General features: G+C 40.2%; 1 protein-coding gene and 1 pseudogene across 1 annotated transcript in view; one reads left to right on the top strand and one right to left on the bottom strand.

Moving 5' to 3' along the window:
- LOC116643970 (TLC domain-containing protein 4-like) overlaps positions 1 to 23,745 on the top strand; it is a 104,743-nt gene that overhangs the window by 3,976 nt on the left and 77,022 nt on the right. Inside the window, exon 2 of the mRNA XM_032423115.1 lies at positions 3,656 to 3,849. The gene's annotated coding sequence lies outside the window, so the exon portion shown is untranslated. The remainder of the gene's footprint in view (positions 1 to 3,655; positions 3,850 to 23,745) is intronic.
- LOC116643991 lies at positions 22,676 to 23,144 on the bottom strand (annotated as a pseudogene).

The raw sequence follows: 23,745 nt of genomic DNA, 5'->3' as shown, positions 1-23,745 counted from the left end.
TGGGGATATGGGGTACAGAGTGTGAGAGGCTTGAGGAGAAAGAAGTTAGGAAATAATCATCTTGAAAAGTAATTGGCATATTCACCAGGATCGGCGTAGGATTTCTGGGCAGTTTGGAATGCGCATTTGAAGCATGTGATAACAAATTTAGAGAGAAACCATTCAGCATAATTTTATGTCTTTTTCCCCACTGGAAAAGGCAGATAGTTGGCTTTAACCAAAGTTAGATTTTTGACAGGTGAATACATTAGCGAGGTAAGATTCTTAAGGGAGCAAGGTCCATGGAACTTTCTCTGGACATAGTGGGAAGTGAAGACAGGAGGGTAAAGGTAGGAGAGTGAAATAGTGGCAGAGTTTAAGGTCAGGGGATTGGAAGCCTAAAGAAGGTTGAAAAATTGCAATGAAAGAACTAGAGCCAGTGAACTGTAGAGATAAGAGGTGGTGGTCAGAGGGTGGGATGCTTGAAGTCAATATTGTGTTATTACTGATAGTAGTTTTTAGGGTGTCACTATAAGAATGGATGAAAAAGATACAGGGGCCACTACATGAATGCCAAAGTCACTGAGGGGTGGAGAGGAAGATGAGCTCAAGTTTTCAAAAAGTAAAAGTTTGGATACTCTGGTTTCTCTTCAGATCGCATGAATCTTTCGCCTTTTACAAAAAGTAAAAGTTTGGAAGATGATAGCAACCAAAAAGAACTTTGGGTATAAGCAGGATATCTTCCATTTGTCCCTCAAGATTCACTCTTCCCCACCCCACCCAGCCATGGGAGCTGAAACCTATGGATTCAATCAGTTTCCTTGCTATCTGGTTCTGGTTGGGTTTGGCCAATGGGGAGCCTCAGCAGATCTGATGTAGGGAGGCTGTGTCCCTGAATGGGGGGGAGGGGGAGGACTCTGCTCTTCAACATGGCTTCTATACCTCTCTGTCCTGGGCCCCAGAGCTCCCTTTCCTCATTCCTTCAGGCCAAGGGGGGGTGAAAGTTCCACTGTTCCTAGCCCTCAGTGACTGCACTATCCCTTGTGCCTTCCTTCCCTCATTCACACCTCTGTAAATCATCCCTTTATTAAATCATCCTCAACTTAATATAAGTGTGCCATCTATATCTTGTTGGGGTGGTCCAACTGCATGACAGGAACTTCAAAGGAGCTAGAGTTTTTAAAAGAAGGAGAAATGGTTTGGAAGCAGTGATGTGGATCGAGAGTTTCCCCACCTTCTGTGGGTGTGTGAGAAACAAATGGCCTCCATTTGAGAGACATATTGAGGAGCAAGTCTTCAGCTTCTACAGGGAAGTGGAGAAGTCATTCAAAAAGAAGTTGAAGATATAAGGGAAGTTTGCAGGTGACAGATTAGGAGGTCCAAAGTATGCCGTGAAGGGTTTGAAGGGTGGTGAGGAATGGGAGTTGGGTCAGATTGGGGGAATTTAAAAGTAACCATGGAGATAAGAATCAGGATGATAATAGCTAATCTGGGAGGCTTCTGGGGCTTGGAGTAAATAGGGTTGAGCGCAGGCTCTCAATTCATTTCAGTTCAGTTCTATGAGTCCCTAATATGTGCAGCTCACTGGGCTAGGTACTGGGATGCAGTGGTAAGGCAGTAACAGTTAATACCCAAGCAGTGACTCAACAATGAGCCTGACTATGTGAATTGCATACCTCTTAACAGGGCCTCCTAGAGAAAAACCACCCAACCCATGCTTTCATGGGCTGCCTTGGAGTATGGGCCACTAGGGACCCTGGCATGTAGGCCCCTCCTCAGCAGAGGTCAACAATCTTCAGTCCTAATGAAGGTGGTAAAGTACAGATAAAGACTGAAGCTCTTCTGCCAGAGCCAAGAACACCACTTTGGTCAGCATTATGTGTGCCCGTGACAAGGTAAAGCTGGAAGGGAGTTCTTAGTCTGGGCCATAGACAGAGCTGTGGCCACCAGGACTGATGGTTGTATGCCTTACCATTAAAGATCTTCTGGAAGGTGTGGTAGGATAGGTGACAGAAATTGTCCCAGTACAATCCAAATCCATAGACAAGACTTTTTTTCCTTGTCAAATATACTAATGTATGTTTAAGTTGCAACCTTTTCCGGGATGAAGCCACTTGCTAGGATTCCTTGAATGCTAACCCTTGAAGGCTAAGGCCATTGTTAATATTTAATTGGCATTTCCTGTGCGCTTACTGTATGCCAGGCACTGAGAACGTGAATTAACTAATTCTCACAATAACTCTAATGAGGTAGGCATTATAATGATCCCATTTTACAAATGAAGATACTAAGGTACAGAGAGGTCATTTGCTCTGGGTCAGAAAGCCAGGAATTGGCAGTCAGGATTCCAAAAAGCTCATACTCTTCCCTTCCACAGTATCATTAAAAGAATTTATCATATATTTATATCAGCTGTTATGCTATATATTATTTTTTAAAGATTTTGTTTATTTATTTGACACAGAGAGAGAGAGAATGAGAGAGAGCACGTGCACAAGCAGGGAGAGTTGCAGAGGGAGAAGCAGGCTCCTGGCTGAGCAGGGAGCCCGATGTGGGACTTGATCCCAGGACCTTGGGATCATGACCTGAGCCGAAGGCAGACGCTAAACAACTGAGCCACCCAGGCACCCCTGTTATGCTATATATTAAGGAAAGAAAGATAGAAATCTACTTTACTATGACTGACTTTTCCTTTATAAAATTAGAGCTAAATAGGAGGCAAAGGATTTTTTAAAAAGTGACGTTTTCAGGGGCACTTGCCTGGCTCAGTCGGTAGAGCACATGACTCTTGATCTAGGGTGTTGTGAGTTCAAGCTCCGTGTTGGGTGTAAAGCCTACCAAAAAAAAAAAAAAAAAAAGTGGGTTTTTCATATTCCAGTTAAGAATTGCTTTTCTGTTTTCTAGCTTTTTCTCCAAGTGCATTCCAAAAGGATACTAGATTAAATAGGCATGTCTGTTTGTCTGTCTCTCTGTATATAATAACTCTTGATTCATGCCTTGCTTAAGATAAATTTGCAGTGAAATTAACTAGATATATTAATTTTATTCTCTTTATGCTCATTTATCGCAGGTATATCTTTCCAGATATGTTTATAAATTCAGCTCCAGCCCTCTACACACACAAAATGCCTTATCAGTTCCAAATTTAGCAAGACAGTAAAATCTTATTTAAAAATACATTCCCAGACTATCACGGTAAGTATCACGCCACGTCATACTGTTCATTAATGACAACCACAACAATAATGGCTCCTTTAATTTTCAGTTACCATATTTTCAGTTTTAGACCTATAAATGAAGTCAGAAACAATTCTATTTCTGCACTAAACACTGCTTGTCTTTGAAGTCTTGCAAATTAATTTTCTTCTCGTCCCAACCCCCCCTCCCTGCAGAGCCTCTGCCTGGCACACCTATCAGGTCTGTCTTTTCCTCACTGTACATCTGCGCTTTCTACCCTGTCTTTCCCAAATCCTTTTTTGCTGCCACAGAACTCTTTGTCCTTGGTAGAAACACACAGATTATACCTTCTCTCTTCTCTGACTATACATTGTTCCTGTGAAATTCACATGTGTGATAAAACATGCAGACTACCATTCAGTAGGCATTCATAAACTTTCTCAACCACCTCTCACAGCCTCCTCTGAACTTAAGTACTATTATTATCCCCATTTTGTAGGTGAGGAAGTTGAGGCTTTACCACGCTAACTCATCACTACTGCTGCTTTGATTGGACTTCCTGTGGATGTACTGTGGCCATCTAGTGGCCTCAGGAATATGGTGATGTTACCTAGGGAAGGTACTTACTGCAGAAAGCATCATACCTTAAGAAGAGGATAAGAAGAATGAAATATACAGATGTGCTACTTAAAGGTTAGTGTTATTTTCTCCTGCAAGTGTTGTGTAAATAGTATATGACTACATTTCACCACAGCAGGTAAATAACTCTTGCTGTGCCCTCTAACCTGGTTTCTTTTTTTTTTTTTTAAAGACTTTATTTATTTATTTGACAGAGAGAGACCCAGCGAGAGAGGGGACACAAGCAGGGGGAGTGGGAGAGGGAGAAGCAGGCTTCCCGCCGAGCAGGGAGCCCGATGCGGGGCTCGATCCCAGGACCCTGGGATCATGACCTGAGCTGAAGGCAGATACTCAACAACTGAGCCACCCAGGCGTCCTAACCTGGTTTCTTATCAGCTTCTGCAAGCTTTATTTAATAGCCTGTTCATCTTTCATCAACATTAGGTGCCCTCTTTATTGTGAATCCCTTCTCAATTTGTTACAAACAGGCTTGTTAATTTACCAACAATAATTTTTGATAGAAATCTCAAATGACTTAGCTGTTTCCCAAACTTAAGCTTCCCTTCTCCACACCAGTACTCCAGTGGGATCTTTGCTGGTTATATTTGTTTTGGAGTAAGTTAAAAGACAATTTAAATGAACCTGAGAAAGTCTTATTACTTTGTAATACTTGATGAATATTTACCTAGGAAACTGTGGAATGCCTGCGTCTTAACTTAGAAATTTAAAAGAATCTCTAAATTTTCCTTTCTGAATAGGTGCTATACACTAAACAAAACCTCTTATGGTCAGTGTCCTCCATCAATTATGTCCCCTCTTTCCTGAGTCTCTAACCACTGACTCTCGCCGTGTCTTTATCCTTAGCCTATAATGCTCAAGTCTCCCCCATTAAAAAATAAAAGCAAAATCAATAAAACCCTCCATCAGTCTGGCTCAGCATAACTCCTTTAAACTACCAGCCCAACCACATGAAAATGGCACTCCAGTCTTCAACCACACCTTTATGCTTTTGCCAGAGTGTTTTTCCATTCCCAATCTATTTTTATGCAATTGGGCTGTTTCATGAAGCCTTCTGGTGAGCACGGAGCAAAGTTCTATTTCAAGTGTTGAGAGGTGGTCATCTGAGCAGGTAGCCAGGCAGCCGATTCTTGGTGGACTCCTAACATATGGAGGTTCCTCTCAGCATGCAGAGGAAGCGTGGCCCTCTCAACACTACAGAATAGGTATTGACTGACACAGGCCTTGCCCTAGAATGACACTGTCTTATGCATAAAGGATACCTCTATAATATACCAACCCAAAGAGTGTCTGAGTGTTTAAGAGCTTGGTTGAATTTGTGCTGACCTGACTTGCTCCTACAAGAGGAAACAACAGAGCCTTCCTCTGATAAAACTTGCAAATAAATGGGATACATTAGGTTTGCTCTATCTTAGCCAATCTTCCCTGTCAACCACCACCATATAGCTCTGCAATAACTTTCTGAAAAGACCTAACAAACCACCCAAGAAAGGAACTTTCAGATGCCTTTTCCCCATTTTGTTGCATTTCTTCTTAGTCTCTCAGTCTAGTGGCCCCTCTCATCCTTCAGAAATATTCAACCACTTCCCACCAAAGGATGTTTTATCCCTTAGTTTCTTTTCCCATATCTCAGTGCCAGACTTCATCTGAATGAGCATTCTTTTTTTTTTATTTCCCTCAGTCATTTGGGACTCCAGAGGATAATGGGCTTAAGTCTCATGACTAAGGGTGAAGGTAAATCTCCCAATAGTTGTTTCTTCCCACCACAGTGATCTCTATGCTATCTAAAATATAAGCACACATTACAACACAATTATTTTCCTCAGAGACAATCCAATCCAATCCTTTCTCCATGAAATATCCTTTTCTTAAAAGAATTTTGGCCTTATAGTATCAGAACAGAGATTGCTACTTTCTCTGCCACTTTAAAGAAACAGCACCAACTTTAATTAGAATTTGTCAACTCTGGGTCTCTTTTTATGGGGGTTTGGGATAGCAGGGAGTCATATTTTCAGTTTAATCTGCCAAACGAAAGTGCCCAAAGTTTGTTTTACTATTGCTGATTCATATCCCTTTTGTCCATTCATATTTACTGATGTATTGCCCCCCCTCCATTGATATTCTAAAGGAGGGGGTTTGCCCAAACTCCAGCTGTGCTGAGGTGTTTTGTGTCCTTCATTTCCACACCCAGCTTGGATCCTTGATTCTCCAGTGAGCAAGCTGTCTATCTCGCGTAGAAGTGACAGTTTCTGACTATGAGACTGGAGGTAGGTGGAGGCGCTGTCTCTGGAGGCCCGAAGACCCCATGACTATAGAATGCAACCACCATATCCAAGAGTAGTTCTGAACTTTGGGAGAACTTGACCAGCCTAACATGCAGAGCGCTCTGCTATTCCAGCTGTTCAAGTTACACATTATATGTATGCTGGGCAGCTCAAACTGTGGGCCACCCTAGTCTCCAGAACCCGCTATGGTCCCTGGGGGCTGGTTCTCATCTTAGTCTACTTGCAAGTGCAGCTTGTCATGACTAGTTACCACCTTATCTTTTTTTTCCTAAAAATTCAGTGTTCTTAAAAGAGACTAGTCCGTGTTTGCTGTCTCATTTTCCTTTGTTCATTTTCTTTTTTTTTTTTTAAGATTTTTTTTTTTTTATTTGAGAGAGAGAGAATGAGAGAGAGAGCACATGAGAGGGGGGAGGGTGAGAGGGAGAAGCAGACTCCCCGCCGAGCAGGGAGCCCGATGCGGGACTCGATCCAGGGACTCCAGGATCATGACCTGAGCCGAAGGCAGTCGCCTAACCAACTGAGCCACCCAGGCGCCCTCCTTTGTTCATTTTCACTCCTTAATTTGCTGTATTCTAGCTTCTGCCATAGTTATGCACCAGTAACCTCTAGATTTTCAAGTCCAAAGAGCATTTCCTTTTCTGGCCTCTCTCGTCTTCTTTCAGACAATTGAAATTTTTTTTCTTCCATTGATGTTCATTACTCCATTTTCTTCTGATTCTCCTCACATCACTATTTTTCTATCTTTAAGTTTTTCTCTTTCTACCTCCTTTAAGATAATAAAAAAAAAAACTTTAAAAATATATTTAGAAAATGCTAGAAATAATAAAATGGAAACTTAGGTAGCCACCAGCTGGATTTTCCCTTTCATGTATTCTTTTTTCATACTGCCATTCTTGTTCCCTCTAAGAAACAAAATCCTTATTTACCCCATTTTGGTCTTTGTATCTCTGAGGGTTCTTAACCTTGGGAATCTTTTCTTCTTACTTCTCGTGGCAGATGAATGGCTGCCAGCATAACATCCATTCTCCTCCCTCTGGTGCATGTTTGCTCAGCCCGAGACTCCTTGTCCTCCTTTACAGCTAGCTATGATTTTGTGGGGACATTCTTGCTGATGGACTATAACTAGAAGTGGTGAGTACAACTTTGGCCTTACGTTTGTAAAAGAAGACAGCTTGCCTTGCACCGCTTGTCATCTCCTTCATGGACGTGTCTATGACCATCTGTAACCATGGAGATGAGGAAGACATCCCGGGGTGGGGGGACAACAAGATAGAAGGAATCTGGGTCCTGAATGACCTTATAGAACAGAGTGTCCTGTCAGTCTAGGCCCAACTATTATGTGAGACGGAAAGACACTTTTGTCTTCTTTATTTTCATTTTTCACTTCTTTACTTTCATTTCCACTGCTTTCTGGGGTCTCTATTACAGCAAGTTAAGCCTTTACTCTAATACAAAAATTGATACCTGGAGATGGGGGACTTCTAACAAAGTCTTAAAACATATAGCATTACCTAGGTGGTCAGACCCTTGGCAGCGAGGAAACAGCTCTTGCAGGCTGGAAAACTGGTGATTCTTGTAATGCCATTGCAAGATGTTCTGTAAAAATCTCACTACTCAATTTGGAAGACTGACCATGTTTCTTGTATCACTGAATTTTAGAGGAAGCATTTGGAAAGAACCAGAATAAGAATGTAATTGTTGCTCCTTGGCTAGTTTAGGAAGGTTTTTCAAGAAAGAAATGAGCTCACATAAGAAATGATGGGTTTGCAAGGAAAGATGGAAGAAAATACAGTGTATAGAAAATTGGGGCCTCACAGTGTTGGAAAATCCAATTGTTTCTATGGTCCAAACAGGAGAAGACTGTTTTTCAGATACTTAACGCCCACCTATTAAGATTCCTCAGCCAAAAAGATCTAGCCTTGCAGCAAAGGTCAGATTAGTGGTGTTACCCTCACTTAGTTTTTAAAGTTTTACCTCAAAGTAGCCGACATTAAAACAATGAGAAGAGGAAGGAGTAAAGCATAGAAACTAGAGAATAAGAAGGTTTAAAAGCTCGGTCCAGAAAAGAACTTTGGGTATAGTTTCGGTCGCATGTAACAGACTGGAGATGAATAGCATAGATGCCTGCAAAGATTTTGAGGAAATTTTATTGCTAAAGAAACCAGCAATCTGACCTGCAAAAGCAAATCATTGTGTCCTCAAGCCATTTCCAGGAAAGCATACACTCCAATTTTCACTTAAATTTTGAACCTGGAGAATAATGGACAAGGAAGAACCTCCTAGAGTGGTAAACCCAGGGGCACTATGGGTATAAGCAAACACATCCAGATGGGATTTTAATCAGGGAATTTCTTCCATGGCCAGGGCAGGAATTTCTTTCTGGAAAGAAAACTATGAAGGGCTACTGGTCATTGCATGTTTCCCATTCTGTCCTTTTGGAAATGGAAGTTTTTATTGTGGTTAATTGTATTCCTGCTCCACCATTGCATATTGGGTTCAGTGTGGGTATCAAGTAACTTCTTTTTAGTTTATAATTATTGGACTATGTGTAGCCACATCTAGGCATAACAGAGAAGAACTGTGGGCCACCCTAGTCTCCAAAGTACTTTCCCCAGAGATACTGGACTTTGAACTGGCTACAGAAACTGGATCGGCCCTCTCCCTTAGAGAGAGAGGTTGAGATACATGGGAAGAAGAGAGCACTCAAACAGTTGGGTAGTCTGAAGGATTGAGTGAACCTCTTTGTTTATCTTTGCCTGAATACATGCAGTCTTCCTGGAGGTTCTGATTTATTTATTCAGAAACCTATCACCTGCCTGTTGTCAGCTGTCAAATTTGTATGTCCAACCAGGATTCTCTTTTATGTTCTAGACCTATATTATGCAAATACAGTTAACCCTTGAACAATATGTACGGGTCCACTTATATGCAGATTTTTTTACAGTATAGTACTGTAAATATATTTTCTCTCCCTCACAATTTTCTTAACATTTTCTTTTCTCTAGCTTACTTTATTAGAAGAATACAGTATATAATACATATAACGTACAAAATACGTGTTAATCGACTGTTTATGTTATTGGTAAGGCTTCCAGTCAACAATAGGCTATTAATAGTTCAGTTTTTGGGGAATCAAAGTTTATATGCAGATTTTTGACTGCATGGCTCCCTAATCCCCATGCTGTTCAAGGGTCAGCTGTATTGGATACTTTTGCATGGATTGACCATAGGAGAAATCTTAATCATAACATGTCCGAGACTGAAGTTATTTTTGCTTAAACATGTACCTAATCTGTGAGAGATTGCAATTCATAGTCACAAACTCGGCCCATCCTCACCATACATGCCCTCTTGCACTGTGACTTTTCTGTTCTTCCCATCAAGGAGTGGACTCTGGATTTCCACCTCCTAGTATCTGGGTTTGCTTTGTGATTTGCTTTGATCAGTAAAATGCAGCAGAAGTGATGATGTGGGAATTGTGAGCCCAGAGCTGAAGAAGCCTTGCAGGCTTTGCTGTCACTGTCTTGGAAAGCTCCTGTCATCATGTGAAGAAACATGGGCTAGCCTCTTTGAGGATGAGAGCTGGCATCCACACCAACCACCAGCATGACTTGGAATGTACAAGTCCCAGTAGCCTCCCTTTCCCATAATTATTCAGAATCTCAGGAGATTCTTAAGGAGACAGGAATGCAGAACAATAAACTCAGCACAAGTTGCATGCCCATGAAGCTGGCCTTGACCCTTGAGAAACCATCTTGGACCATCAGGCTCCTGCCAAGCTGCCACAGCTGACTGTCACCAGATGAGTGAGCCCAGGCAAAACCAGCAGAATTTCTCAGCCAAGTCCAGCCCAAATTGTTGACCCACAGAATTGTCAGCTAATAAATGATTACTGTTTTAAGCCATGAAGTTTGGTGACAGTTTGTTTTAGGCAGCAATGACTGAGACATCCTTAGTTAATGATCTCCTATCCGGGATGATTAAAACCCGAATCATTCAACCTCACCCATATTTTCATGTCATCCTATGAGGCCTGAGGAGCTCTCTTTTACCTCCCTGTGTATTCTCTTCTTGCCTAGGAATGCGGGTTGTGGAGTCAGAGTGTCTAGGTGTAAATCCTAGGTTCTCCCATTACTAATTATGTGACGTTGGACACATTATTTTACCTCTTTGTGCCTCTGCTTCCGTCTCCATAAAACAGAGCTAACCTTATCTTTCATATTAGGGTCTGTGCAGGTTAAATGAGGTCATACATAAACAGGGCCGAGCACAGTGACTGTGCTCCAGAAGTATCAGTGATTCTGACGGACTTGAATTCAGCCACACTGTCCGTGAGGTTCAGGATGAAACATGCAGGAGCGCCATAGAAGACTTCAGGGCTTGGGCAGGAACAGCACTCACAGGGGGAAGCAGATGTGGTCCCAGAGGAACTGTAAAGTAGTATGAGCTCAGAAACTCGAGCTTGGCAGTCAGACTTTCCTCCCTTCTGTCCCAGCTCTGCCATTTTCTTTCACAAGTTACTTACTCCTTTTAAGTCTTCCTTTTGTCAACTGTAGAGTAGAAATAATAAAAGGAAATCTCTGAGAACATCATTGCGAGGCTAGCCTGAGGATTGAGTGATTAAGTCCTGTAGGCCTGGCTTATAGAGGAAGCCCCATGAGCCTGACATATAGAATATGCCCCCTACATGATATCTGAAATGTGAGGATTGGTTAGAAAGGCAAGCCAGTATCTCTCTGCAAGGATAATTACCAGATATAAGGTACACCATATACAAGACTGGAAACAGGATGTGAGGTAAGAGATCAGGTGCCAAGGAGAGGGTGAACAGATTAAGTTTGGAAACCAAGGCAGAAATGAAACCCTACAGGGCTTTGGTTCCAGCATCAGAAAGTGTGGATGATGTAATGTGTATTTCCTAACCCTCTCTGCAAGCTACAAGAGCAAAGCAGAAAATGCTTTAGGAGCAGATTTTGGATTAAAAGAAACAGTTCAAACAAATCTCAGCTTATGTGCCACCAATTAGCCTTTGAGGGCCCCCTTCATTTTTAGGTTGGTTCTTGTCTTTTCTTTCCTGATCAGTCAAGAATCCAGTTATTTATTGAGTACCTTGGAATACAATGATGAATGGCAGATCAGTTTCCTCACAGAGCTTCAAACTAACAGGAGATTCAGACAATTAAACCAGCAACTCAACACTTTGTGAGAATTTAGGGATCAGGGAAATCTTCCTGGAGGAAGTTAGACTTAATGTGAAACTTGAAATTTAGATGAGTAGGGATCAACTAATCAGTGGAGTGGGGAAGAGAGGAAGATTACAGGCCAAAGAACAGCATAGGCAGATGCATGGAAGGAAGAGAGAACCAGGAACCTGGGGAATTTAAAGCAGTTCAGTAGTGCTGAAAATTGAAGCCAGAAATGGCTAGAGAGGAGATAATGGTATGAAATTTAAATTTACCTTGTTAAGGAATTTGGACTTTATCCTGAGGTTAATGGGAAGACAAGTGTTTATACAGAGGAGTGACATTTTGAAAGAGTACTCTATAATGTGGAGAACAGAAGGGGCAGGATAGAAAGTCCCCTACCTGATTTTGTAAAAAAGTTTTATTGGAACACAACCAAACCCATTCATTTTTACTGTCTATAGCTGCTTCCAGGCCTTCAGTGCAGAGTAGAGTAACTGCCTATCTGGCCCTTTAAGAAAATGTCTGCTGGGGCTCCTGGGTGGCTCAGTCAAGTGTCCGCCTCTTGATTTTGGCTCATGTCATGATCTTGGGGTCCTGGGATTGAGCCCCGAGTTGGGCTCTGCTGAGCGTGGAACCTGCTGGACATTCTCTCTCTCTTCCTCCCCGCCCTGCTTGTTCTATTTAAATAAATAAATTAAGTTAAAAAAAAAATGCTGATCTCAAGGAGACTGTTGCAGTAACTGGGTAAGACAGTGGTGGCCACCTTTGAGGAAGGCAGTAGGTATGTTGGAAAGGCAGACCTATGGAGTTGGTACCAAATCATCAATGACACTGAAGAAATCATGACCAGCTGAGATAATCTGTTTTGCTTTTTAACTAGTTAAGATTGGTTCAAGCCCCTATTACACAACTTTTAAATAAAGTACAGTACCTGCTGATATGTTCTGCCAATTTCCCAGATATCTGTGATTTTAGCATTACCTTGGGCCTTGCTCCTACTGATGGGTTCAGTTATAGCTGTGTCGTTGTTCTGGGTGTGCTGTCTCATTCTGCTCCTTTTGTCTTCTAGCCGTGGCACTTGGATCCATGATTTCTTCACTTACCCATCCCCGCCCAACCTTCTCACATTGTCTATGTGTTTGTGGGGAGGTGTGGGGGCTTGGGGATTATGGAAGGCTTACTAAAGATTTGGAAGACACGAGGGGAGTCAAAGAAATGCAAGTAAGATAGAGCATTATACATTTTAAAAGGTATTTGAGGTATACAGTGAAGTTCCTCTGTCTTTTTTCTCTTTCTCTTCTCTTCTCTAGCCATTTCTTCCATACCCCCAGCTGAATTTCTGAAGTAGAACATTTTGTCTGTTATGATCCTGTCTCTTGCTAACCTCATTCCTCAATCATACCGTCTACTCACAAGGACTCCTCAAGGTGTTTTCCTCTGAAAAGAATTCTAGCACCAGCTGTTGAGAAAATTGGTTTAACTTCCCTATAGGAGCGAGGTGTCTTCGAACCAGGGTACTGAGAATAGGTTTGGATCAAACAGGTGTAGTCTGACGTGTCCAGCTGGAGTAGCCAGGAAAGGAAGTAGTCCAAGGTCGGGGAGGAGGGCAGGTAACCAGGTAGGGAAACCAAGATCATTTCTACAAGAGTAGTGTAAATAACAGACGTTAAGGGAGGGTGAGGCTGTAAATAAGAGAGGAGGCCAGGCATCATCCAAAATAACTATATTGTAGACTGATGACTCCTTGTGAAAAGAGATTGTGTCTTAACTATTTTTAGATACGTACCACTTACTACAGTGTTAGACACCCACGGTAGGGACACAAGAAACGTTTGATAAACTGAACCCTTAACCTCACGCCATTCCTGAAATCTGATTCTTTTTGTGCTCCTGGGACTTTGCTGTCTATATCAGTCTACTGTGTCTGAACGGATCAATCTACTATGTCTGAACAAATCAAACAACCTAGGTAAAAGAGTATGTATTTAACATGTTCTTCCTTCAAAAAGGCCTAAACTAGGTCTCATTATATTTGCATCACAACAAAAGTAGAAATAAACAACTGTTAATACTACCACCATCATTTATTGAATGCCTATTAGATCTGGAGTACATTAGCAGGTGCTTACCTACCTTCTTTCATTTAAGCCTCGTGGTGACGCTATTATTATATTCATTTTACAGATGAGGAGACTCTGGCTCAAAGAGGTTCTCTTTCCTGAGGTTATGATAAGTGGCAGGTTGTTGGAGTTCAAAAATCTTGATCTCAATAATACTAGTCTTTGCTGTCTCATAACTGTTTGCCTTGCCTCCAGTTTCTAAACCTTTGATCTCATTCCTTTGCTTAAAATCTGTCATAGTTTCTGCATAACTTCCTGAGCAGGGTCTGCAAAAGTTAGTATGCTATAATTTCTTTCTCACAGTCCCTGCCTACTTTAGCGGCTTTACTATTTTATTTTATTTTATTTTATTTTATTTTATTTTATTTTATTTATTTATTTATTTGAGAGAGAATGAGTGAGAGAGCACAAGCAGGGGGAGCAGCAGAGGGAGAGGGAGAAGCAGACTCCTCACTGAGCAGGGAGCCCGATGTGGGGCTCGATCTCAGGACCCTGAGATCATGAGCTGAGCTGAAGGCAGCCACTTAACTGACTGAACCACCCAGGCACCCCCAGGGGCTTTATCTTTGCTTCCATAAATGCATATTGAGTTCCAAACATCTCTGGTTCCTGGAGCCATGCTAAGCTCCTCCATACTTCCAGGGTTTTGTATGTTCTCCCTCTTTCTGGAGTATTTTTCCTTCCCATCTGCCTGTCCTTTAAAACCAGGGACCCAATTTCTAATCAGTTTCTCTAGGAGATCTCATCATCTCTCTAGGTTTGATTCTTCATTAGTAAATTGAGGTGATATTTCCTATACTTTGGAACGAGGTTATCTGGCAATAATTATGGCTTTGCCACTCACTGACTATATCATCTTAGGGAAGTTACTTGGTTTCTCTAAGCCTCAGGATTTTTTTCTTCATAAAATAAGATAATGATGGTTATTTAAAACAGCACCTGACACATAGTAAGTACTCAATTAGAGTGAGCTATTATTGTATGGCTCTTATGTGAGTTAAATAAGGTTAACATATGTAATGATCTAGCACAATATTTGTTAGCACACTGTGCTTAGCGATTTCCTACTCATCCTTCAAGATTCAGCTTACATTCCCCTTGATAATGCTTTTCTGTAAGCATTCTGTACCTTCCACACATGGTTAGCCATGTTGTCAATTGTGCTCACATACTTTTATTTTCACTTATTGTATCCCATGTAATTATTGACCTAGGTTCTCATCTCCTTGGCTGGCCTGGACTCCTTGATGACAGAGACTATTTTATTATCCACCCAAACCTAGCACGAATAGGTATTTTATGCACATTGGTTGATTGATTGAATGAATACATTTATTAGGAAACAAGAAAGGGTCCCAAAAAGCTTCTAGCTAGTGGTAACACTACCACTGGTACTAGTACTACTATGTCATGTTTATCGAGTATCATGTAGTCAACATTGTCCTGAGGGCTTGGTGCTCCTTAACTCACTTAATTCTCACAAGAGCAGTATTAGGTAAGTATTATCCGCATTAAGATTTTTTTTTAAATTATGAAATCTTATTTTAAGAAAAAGTAACTGAGGCTCAGGGAAGTTAAGTAACATACTCAAAGTCACACAGCTAGCAAGAGGTATAGAAAAAAAATCTTACGTCTCAGTAGAAAACTCTGCATTGCCTAAAGGACATCTTCTAGGTCATCTGACTCTTTTCATTGTCTTTGAGCTATTGCACATCCTTCTGGATTATCTTATGGTAGCCTTTCATCATGTCTGAACCATTTTACAACCCTGTATGAATGCGTTTCTTTCAGATTCTCTTCTGAACAGGTTACGACATCTGCCTGGTTACCTCATTGAATGAGTTAAGTAAAATCTTTTTTTTTTTTAAAGATTTTATTTATTTATTTGAGACAGAGAGAATGAGAGAGAGAGAGAGAGAGAGCATATGAGAGGGGTGAGGGTCATAGGGAGAAGCAGGCTCCCTGCCGAGCAGGGAGCCCGATGCGGGACTCGATCCAGGGACTCCAGGATCATGACCTGAGCCGAAGGCAGTCGCTTAACCAACTGAGCCACCCAGGCGCCCGAGTTAAGTAAAATCTTTAACTTTTTTTTTCTTTTCTATCTGTATCAGAGTCATGGTTTTATTAGCTTTTTCTGAGAATTATCTTTTAACAGAGACATAACTGGAATGCAACTTCCAGTCTGACTGACGTCAAGGCCCATTTCTGCAGTTTCAAGGTCTCCGGCTTCATTGCGCACTCTCCTGGGGCACTTGCTTTCAGGTTGCAGGGTTCTTAGTGCTCCCTTCCGAAACTCTGATTCGGGAGGGTTTTTGTTTTGTTTTTGTTTTTTAACAAGACTCCAGTTATTCTGTTTCAGGTGGTTTGAAAACACTGCTTTGAACAACTTTTTTGGTAGAAGAAATAAAATACTTGTACAAAGCAAATCGTAAACTAAGTTTTAAAGAAGGAGAGAAGAGGAAGAAAGAAATTCTGTCTGGAGGAATCTGTAAGTTTTATGAAGAAAGTGGGTCTTAAAACTAGGAATACTTTTGACAGGGAAAGAGGGGAAGAAAAGACATTCTATGTGTTGGAAGCAGCATGGGCAAAAGCGAGGAGTCAGGAAAATGCACAGCATGTTTGGGGAATGGCTAGTGGCTGGATTTAGCTAGACTGAGCAAAGAACGTGAGAGGGAGAATATGAACCATGAGACTGGAAAGATAGGTTTGAGCTAGAATGGAAGACTTCCATGCCATTCATTTATTTGATAGGCAATAAAGAATAATAGAAAGCTTTGACCAAAAGTGAAAGAATAAGAAAATAATCAATGGCAAGTTAGGAGAATCCCGAAGAAGCATGAGATTGGAGAGACAGAGGCAATCTCTGAATGCCAAGGAAAGGAAAGATGTGAGATCACAAGGATTTGAAGTCTCTTCCTTAACTAATGAATATTTATTGAGGCTCTGTTGTGTGTGAAACATGTGGTACTAAGCACTGGGAGAACATGGGAAGAGAAGTTATTATCCTGGTATACGAAGGCTCAAAGAGGAAAGATGCCAGAGAGACATCAGAGATTGTCTGGGAAGGTATATAGGCCTAAACTTGGGGAGTGAAAGAGGAAGGGTAGAGGAGGTAAATATATGGAAGATCTTTAGCAAGTAGAATTGATAGAATTTGGTGTCTACATGGTTACAGAGGACTAAGCAAGTGGGGAGAATCTAGGAAAATGGAGGTTTCTTGGGCTTGGTGATTAGAGGCATGATGACTCTGAGAAAAGTGAGAAAAAAGAGTATGGGGAGGAAGGGCGATGATGAGTTCTATTTTATTGCATTTGATGAACCTGGAACACATGGTAGGATATTGGTAATAAAAATCTGGAGCTCAAGAAAGAGAGTGTTAGACAGATATTGTGTAAGTTGAGTTGATAGTAGATGCATGTCAGTGTTTGGGAGAATAGAGAGGACAGAGATAAGGCAAAGCTGAGATAGGGTCCAAATTGGAGGAGGTCATTGCAAGGAGCAGGTGGAAGTGAACTGAGCAAAGTTAATTGCAGACCTTAGAGCTCAGAACTAAAGCAGAAAAGCCCATGTATTATTGGGTGCGAGCAATCATCAAAACTTAGAGATGAGAGGTCAAGGGCTAGGAGTATACAAGAGCTTATTGAAAAATGAGAGCAAAGGAAGGGGATCAAGTTGAAGAATGTGTTTCCCAGGACTTATTTTAGGGATAGTGCTGCATTTGTTTGGAAGAGCTACTTTAGGCAAGCAGTGAAACTCCAAGGAGTTTAAGCAACAGAAGATACTCCTTCAATTCCCATGTAGGGAAGAAGAGAGAGAACACAGAGCTGGTGGGCCAATCTACTCCCCAGGAACTCCTTAATTTTAGGTAAAGTTGGGGAGGGGGAAATCATGAACTTCTTGGAGATAATTTTCTATGGAAACTAGTGGAAGGGCTGAGTTCTGGGTTCAGGATGATGAAGTGATGACAGGATGTCAGTGAGTTAACGCTTTGTATTTTTATATTGATTTCCAAATTCAAAGAATGATTAGTTTTCTTGTTATAATGGTCATTACACACTGAAGAAGGGCAGATCTACAAAACAAAACAACAAAACCCACATCTACATTGTTTAGGAGACAAGTGGTTTTGAACTTTAGCTCTGTTTGTCCCCTCCACCTTCCAAATCAATATAACAAATGTTGAATGTAAACAGTTGGTGTTTTTAACTGTTGATTATAGTTACTTATTTCTCAAGAATTTCTTATATAACTAGCAATCATAATTTACGCAATTATTTTATTTATTTTTTAAAGATTTTATTTATTTATTTGACAGAGAGAGACACAGCGAGAGAGGGAACACAAGCAGGGGGAGTGGGAAAGGGAGAAGCAAGCTTCCCGCGAAGCAGGGAGCCCGATGACGGGCTCAATCCCAGGCTTAACGATTGAGCCACCCAGACACCCCAAATAAAATCTTTAAAAAAAATGAAATAAAGTAAAAACCTGCATCAAAGAATGAGAGGGGGCGCCTGGGTGGCTCAGTCATTAAGAGTCTGCCTTCTGCTCAGGTCACGATCCCAGCGTCCTGGGATTGAGCCCGTCATCGGGCTCCTTGCTTCGCGGGAAGCTTGCTTCTCCCTTTCCCACTCCCCCTGCTTGTGTTCCCTCTCTCGCTGTGTCTCTCTCTGTCAAACAAATAAATAAAAAATCTTAAAAAAAAAAAAAGAATCAGAGAAAGGACAGAAAGAGAGAAGGAAGAAGAGAGGGACAGGAAGAGGGGAGGAAGGGAATGAGGGAGAAAGTTGTTTAAGCAACTGCAATTTGCTGGCACAACTAAATATCCCTGTAGATATGAGCATGCTTTCCTCCTAACAGATGCTACTCTTGTGAATCCAAACCCCCACAACTGTGTGAGCATGACTGAGCCGCCCAGGCGCCCCTACACAATTGTTTTAAAAGTCTCCCGTGATGCTCTTACAGTGTGTGTTTTTTGTTGAAAGAATTGATAATTTGGGTTAAGACAGAGTGAATTGAAATTGAATTCCTCTCACCTCTACATTGATACATCGGGGGACTACTTTCTCCTTCTGTACCAGTAGAATACTGTGTGCATAAAACTGTTTTAAAAGCCAAATCCTGATAGTTTTTAAAATGCCATGTGGTACAGGACTTCCTTTGCAAACCAGAGGTCAGTTCCTCTGTAGGAGCTCTAAAAGGAAAGGCAAAGTAGTTCTTTAAATCACTTGATTGCCTTTTATTACCTTTGGGTAATTGCTCAGGATAAAAAGTGAGGGGAAGTGTCATTCCTTTGCTCTTTCCCTCTGTAGATATAGATGATCAGTTACGACTCTCCCTGAGCTGTAGAACTTTGAATTCTGAAAGGACTTCCTTAGCAAGCTGAGGAACGCGGGGAAGATAGGTGAGGGAGGAGAATATATGCAGAACCCACCACCTTTGCAGGGTGCGGTGTCAGGTGCAAAGACGCACAAGACAGACACTCTGTCTCCAAGCAACTGAAAATCCAGGTATCTTTAGTGAGTGAACTCCCAAAACACAGTTGTGAGACTCTCACTTGTGCTCTGGACTCTGATGGACCATAATGTTGCCTTTTCTTTTGGTGCTGGGCTTTGATAATGAGGCACTTGTCCAGAACTCTGCTGGACTTTGGATGAACATATGGTCTTATTTATTTCTAAATTCAGACAATATTTATTATTTTCTCACTAATGATAGTAATAGAGGTCAATGAGAAGTTACAGGAATGAGGCCGGAGCAGGGGAGCCTAGCGCAGTGATGGTTGCTACGATGCGGGCGGTGAGTGCTTCTGTGGGGCAGGAAGGGAGTCAGAGGTGACTGTTGTTGGTGGGTCATGTAGCCTTGCAGGGACGTGGAGAGCCACTGCACGTAGTAGTCCATCTGCAAACTGGTCATTGCCAAGCGTCCAAATTCTGAAGACTTCAGCTTATATCTAAATGTTTAGGGGGAAAAGCGACCTTCCTATTTACATCAAAAGAAGTAACTGCTATGCTAAAAAAAATTTGGACATTTCAATTTGGTGTATATAGTATTTTTGCAAAATGCTTGATTTATATTTTAGGGGGAGAATTCAGTGATTAAGTTAAACATCCTGATGGTCTTTTCGTTATTGATATCATAGTTTCTAATATGTTATATATAATTAGTACTAATAGTTAACATTTTCCTTACCCCACAATCCATTTCTTCCTACTTTTTGGTTCTTAGACATTATGTTAGCATTTGGGGAAACTCCACATATTGTTGTGAAACATATTTGACAAAGTTTGAAGACATTTAATTGTAACAAGTCTTTCAAACATTATTTTTTACCTTGTATTTTCTACCAATGAGAATTTTAAAATCTGGGACTAGAACCATTCCTTTCCTTGTGGAAAATACATTTCCACAAGATGATTTCTTTTTAATTAAAACTAGATTGCCTTCTTTTTAAAATAAAAAAAAAATTCTTAGTATATTGTAAAGTATAACAAAAGTATTTGGAAAAGAGATGGTAATTTTTTAAAACTTCCTTGCTGGAGGGCAAAAATGTGTTGTTTTTACCAAAAGGCAAAGAATACAGACCTCAAGATTAAGTGGGAGATCTGAATGCAGCATATACATTTTCTTGATGCTTTTAACTTTGTATATGGAGGGTCTAAAAACAGGAACTTAAGTTAGTGATGAACATGATTTAGATGTATGGGAGTGGATTGATTATAGTAATACTATATTGTGTGAACAATCATTATAATGACATGAAGAGACCAATTTGATTGGGACATAATAAGGGAGATAATATGTATATTAAAAAATACTCTCATGAAAATTTCTCTTGTTTTTCTCTTTTTAGTTATTTTTCAGATAGATCATATGAATAGTGCAGGTGAACATATATGACCAACTTTGTAGATTTACATCACTACAGAAATTTGATTTGGAATTGAATATGTTTGTCAGAGGATCGGTGGGGCAGGAGATGTTTATACTAAGGAATATTTCTAAATTCCAAAGTTGTATTTCTCTATAAGGCCTATGAAAATGACTTATGAATAATTCAACTATCAACTTCATTTTTTAAAAAACATATTTGTTCCTAGAACTAGGATAAGGAATATATTCTGATTTTTATCATGATACATGGGTTTTTCATGTTTCAAATAAACACATGTGCATATATGTATGTATTTATATGTACACACACGTATACACATATACATATATGTCACAGATTTTCATAAATTAATTTTGTATCCTGCTTCCATACTTAATTTTCTGTTGTTTATATATTTTCTCAGTTGATTTTCTTGGGTTTCCTAGGTATGTAATCATATAATCCACAAAGAATGACAACTGTATAATCTTTTTTCCCAGTAGTTATGTTTTTACTTTCTCTCTTTTACTAGTTCCCTTGACTGATACTTCAAGTATCACTGTATTAGCAGTGAGATATTAGCATATATTCCCTTGTTCTCCTCTTGACCTGAGCAGGAACCCTCCAGTGTTTCCCCATTCAATCTAAACTAGCTTTGAATCTTAGAATTAATTTCTAGTCAGACATTACTACTTTGCTCTACCTGGAAAAGTGAAAATTTGGTCCAACAGTAAGGTCCATAAATATCTAGCAGTAATGGATTGGTAAAATACACTATGGTGCATCCATTGAATGGAATAGTCTGAGCAATTACAAAATAATGTCTATGTTTTAGTCCTTTTTGTTATTGTTTAAAAAAAATCAAAGTATGTATAAGTATGCATGAAAAAGTATCTGGGAGGATATTCAACAAACTGGTCTAAAAGTTATAAATATATTATTGCAGCATTATTTACAATAACCAAAATATGGAAGCAACCTAAGTGTCCATTGATAAATGAATGGATAAAGAAGATGTGGAATATTATTTAGTCATAAAAAAGAATGAGATTTTGCCATTTGTGACAACATGGAGGGACCTAGAGGGCATTATGCTTAGTGAAATAAGTCAGATAAAGACAAATACCGTATGATTTCACTTATATGTCAAATCTAAAAAACCAACCAATCAAACAAAGCAAAACTAGATCCATAAACACAGAGAACAAACTGATGGTTGCCAGAGGTGGGGGATGGGCAAAATGGGTGAAGGGGAGTGGGAGATACAGGCTTCCAGTTATGGAATGAGTAAGTCATGACAATGAAAGGTGAATTGAATGAATGTTATGAAATGAAAATGAAATGAAAATTATAAGGAATATAATCAAAGGTATTATAATAGTGTTGTATGGTGACGGATGGTAACTACACTTATGATAAGCACAGCATAATGTATAAAGTTGTTGCTTCACTATGTTGTACATCTGAAACTAATGTAACATTGTGTGTCAACTATGCTTCAATAAAAAAGAAAAGAAGAAAGGAATAAATAAGATTATAGAACAGAAAAAAAGTTATGAACATAAGCTACTGATTGTTAATTTCAATTTCTACTAATCTGTAAAATTTTTTAAAAAATTCATGAAGATATTTTGGCACAATTAAAAAACAAGTTAGAAATTTAAGAAAAATAGATTGACATCTTTCCCTTTCTCTGTATTGGATCCCTTTCTCTTATTTAAATCTTATTTTGTTTATCCTTATTTTTTGCAAAGTGGTACGCGTAGTGTAGGTAGTGTGGAAAGGGGTTTACAAGATATAATCCATAAGGAAAAAGAAAAGAGGAGAAAAGTCTACAGTCGATGAGAGATTTCAGTAAATTTTGGAAACCAGAAGTTGGACGGAATAGAGATAACTGACTTGACAAAGTGGAAGAAGGGCTAATCAAAGTGCTTTGAGGAGCCTTAGCACTTGGTGGTCGGTGTACCATGGAAGGCAGGAGTGAGGTACAAGCCTGAAGAATTGCCCTACAGTTGTTTACAAAGCTCTTGGAGGCCACTGGGTCCCTTCTTGCCCCTCATACAGCCATTGTGCTTTCATGCATGTCATACTGACCATCCAACCATTAACACAATCCCTCTGTGAAGTATGAAGTTTCTTTTCTGGAGAAAGGAGTTTTATCTTTTGATGGAGAGTTCCCGTAACAAAAGGTCTGATCAGAGAATGGGAAAAAAAGATTTTTTTTTAATGGTAATGCAGTATTTTATTTATTCTGTCTATTAATAACTAATATGCAAGAACATTTATAAGATTAATGGAATTTAAGAGAAGTGCAGCTTTTTTATATTTCAGTATCGGTTATTAATAAGATTGTCAAAATAGCTATGGTCAAAATTATTACATCAAAAACTTATAGTAAGTGTTTGGTGTTAGTCTACATACAGTTTAGTTTTTGGCGTAAAGATCTTCGGCTGCAAGAAAGAACATTTGGTTTACTTCACTAATAAGAATATCCCTTAATGCTGGGATGGCCTCTTCTTGATATTTCTTCTGCTGTTGATTTTTAGCATAGTTATCTATGATTGTATGAATGGAGTTCAGTGGAGAGGTACTCATCATGTTTATTCCAAATAACAGTACATAACCAATTACTATGGTAATGAGGAGGTAGACAGGCAATGCAACCACCCAGTATTTTTGAGGCCAATAAGTTAAGCCTAAGGAGTTTAGGCAAGGTTCAGGAATAAAAGCCCACACAAGATATAGTATGAAGCCAAATTGGGAGCTTAAAAAAAGAACAAAACCATAAATAGCTCTTTCTGGCAATGGCGATGGTGAATTTTCCACCATTTTCCCTGTGGCCTTAGACAGTCTGTGGGAAAGAAAGAATCATCGTCAGTGATTTACTCCCCTTCATCACGGGTCTGTTGTAGCCTCATCGTTTTGCTATGGGCACTGCCTCTGCAGATTTTTTCCCAGCCTAAACCACTGCACACTGCCATCCTGTGCCAAAAATATGTTTGATATAGAAGCTTCAGTACAAGGTTGGAAGATAAAGCTAAGTAATTCTCCCGGTCCACGATTTCTCAATCTTGGCATGACTGACATTTGGGATTAGAAATTCTTTGCTGTGGGAGGCTGTGCATTGTAACAGGGTTAGCAGCCTCCCTGGCCTCTACTCACTAAGTACCCATGCATGCCCCCTTTCCCTGTGATGACAACCAAAAGCATCAGCAGATATTGCCAAATGGCTGGGGTGGGGAGAATCAACACCTCCCACCCCCACCCCAGTTGAGAACCTCTGTCTCAGACAATAGATCATAGAAAAGATGGGGTGCCTGGGTGGCTCAGTTAAGCATCCAACTCTTGATATCAGCTCAGGTCTTAATCTCAGGGTCATGATTTTGGCCCTGTGTTGGGCTCCATGCTGGTATGTGGAGCCTACTTAAATTAAAAAAAAAAAAAAAAAGAAAAAAGAAAAGAAAAGCTGTAGAGATAATCAGTGGGATAAAAGG

This window comes from Phoca vitulina, unplaced genomic scaffold (assembly GCF_004348235.1).
Source record: "Phoca vitulina isolate PV1807 unplaced genomic scaffold, GSC_HSeal_1.0 scaffold2, whole genome shotgun sequence".
NCBI classification, from domain to species: domain Eukaryota; kingdom Metazoa; phylum Chordata; class Mammalia; order Carnivora; family Phocidae; genus Phoca; species Phoca vitulina.
Note: the sequence above shows the minus strand (reverse complement) of the source record. Positions and strands in the feature narration are given on the sequence as shown.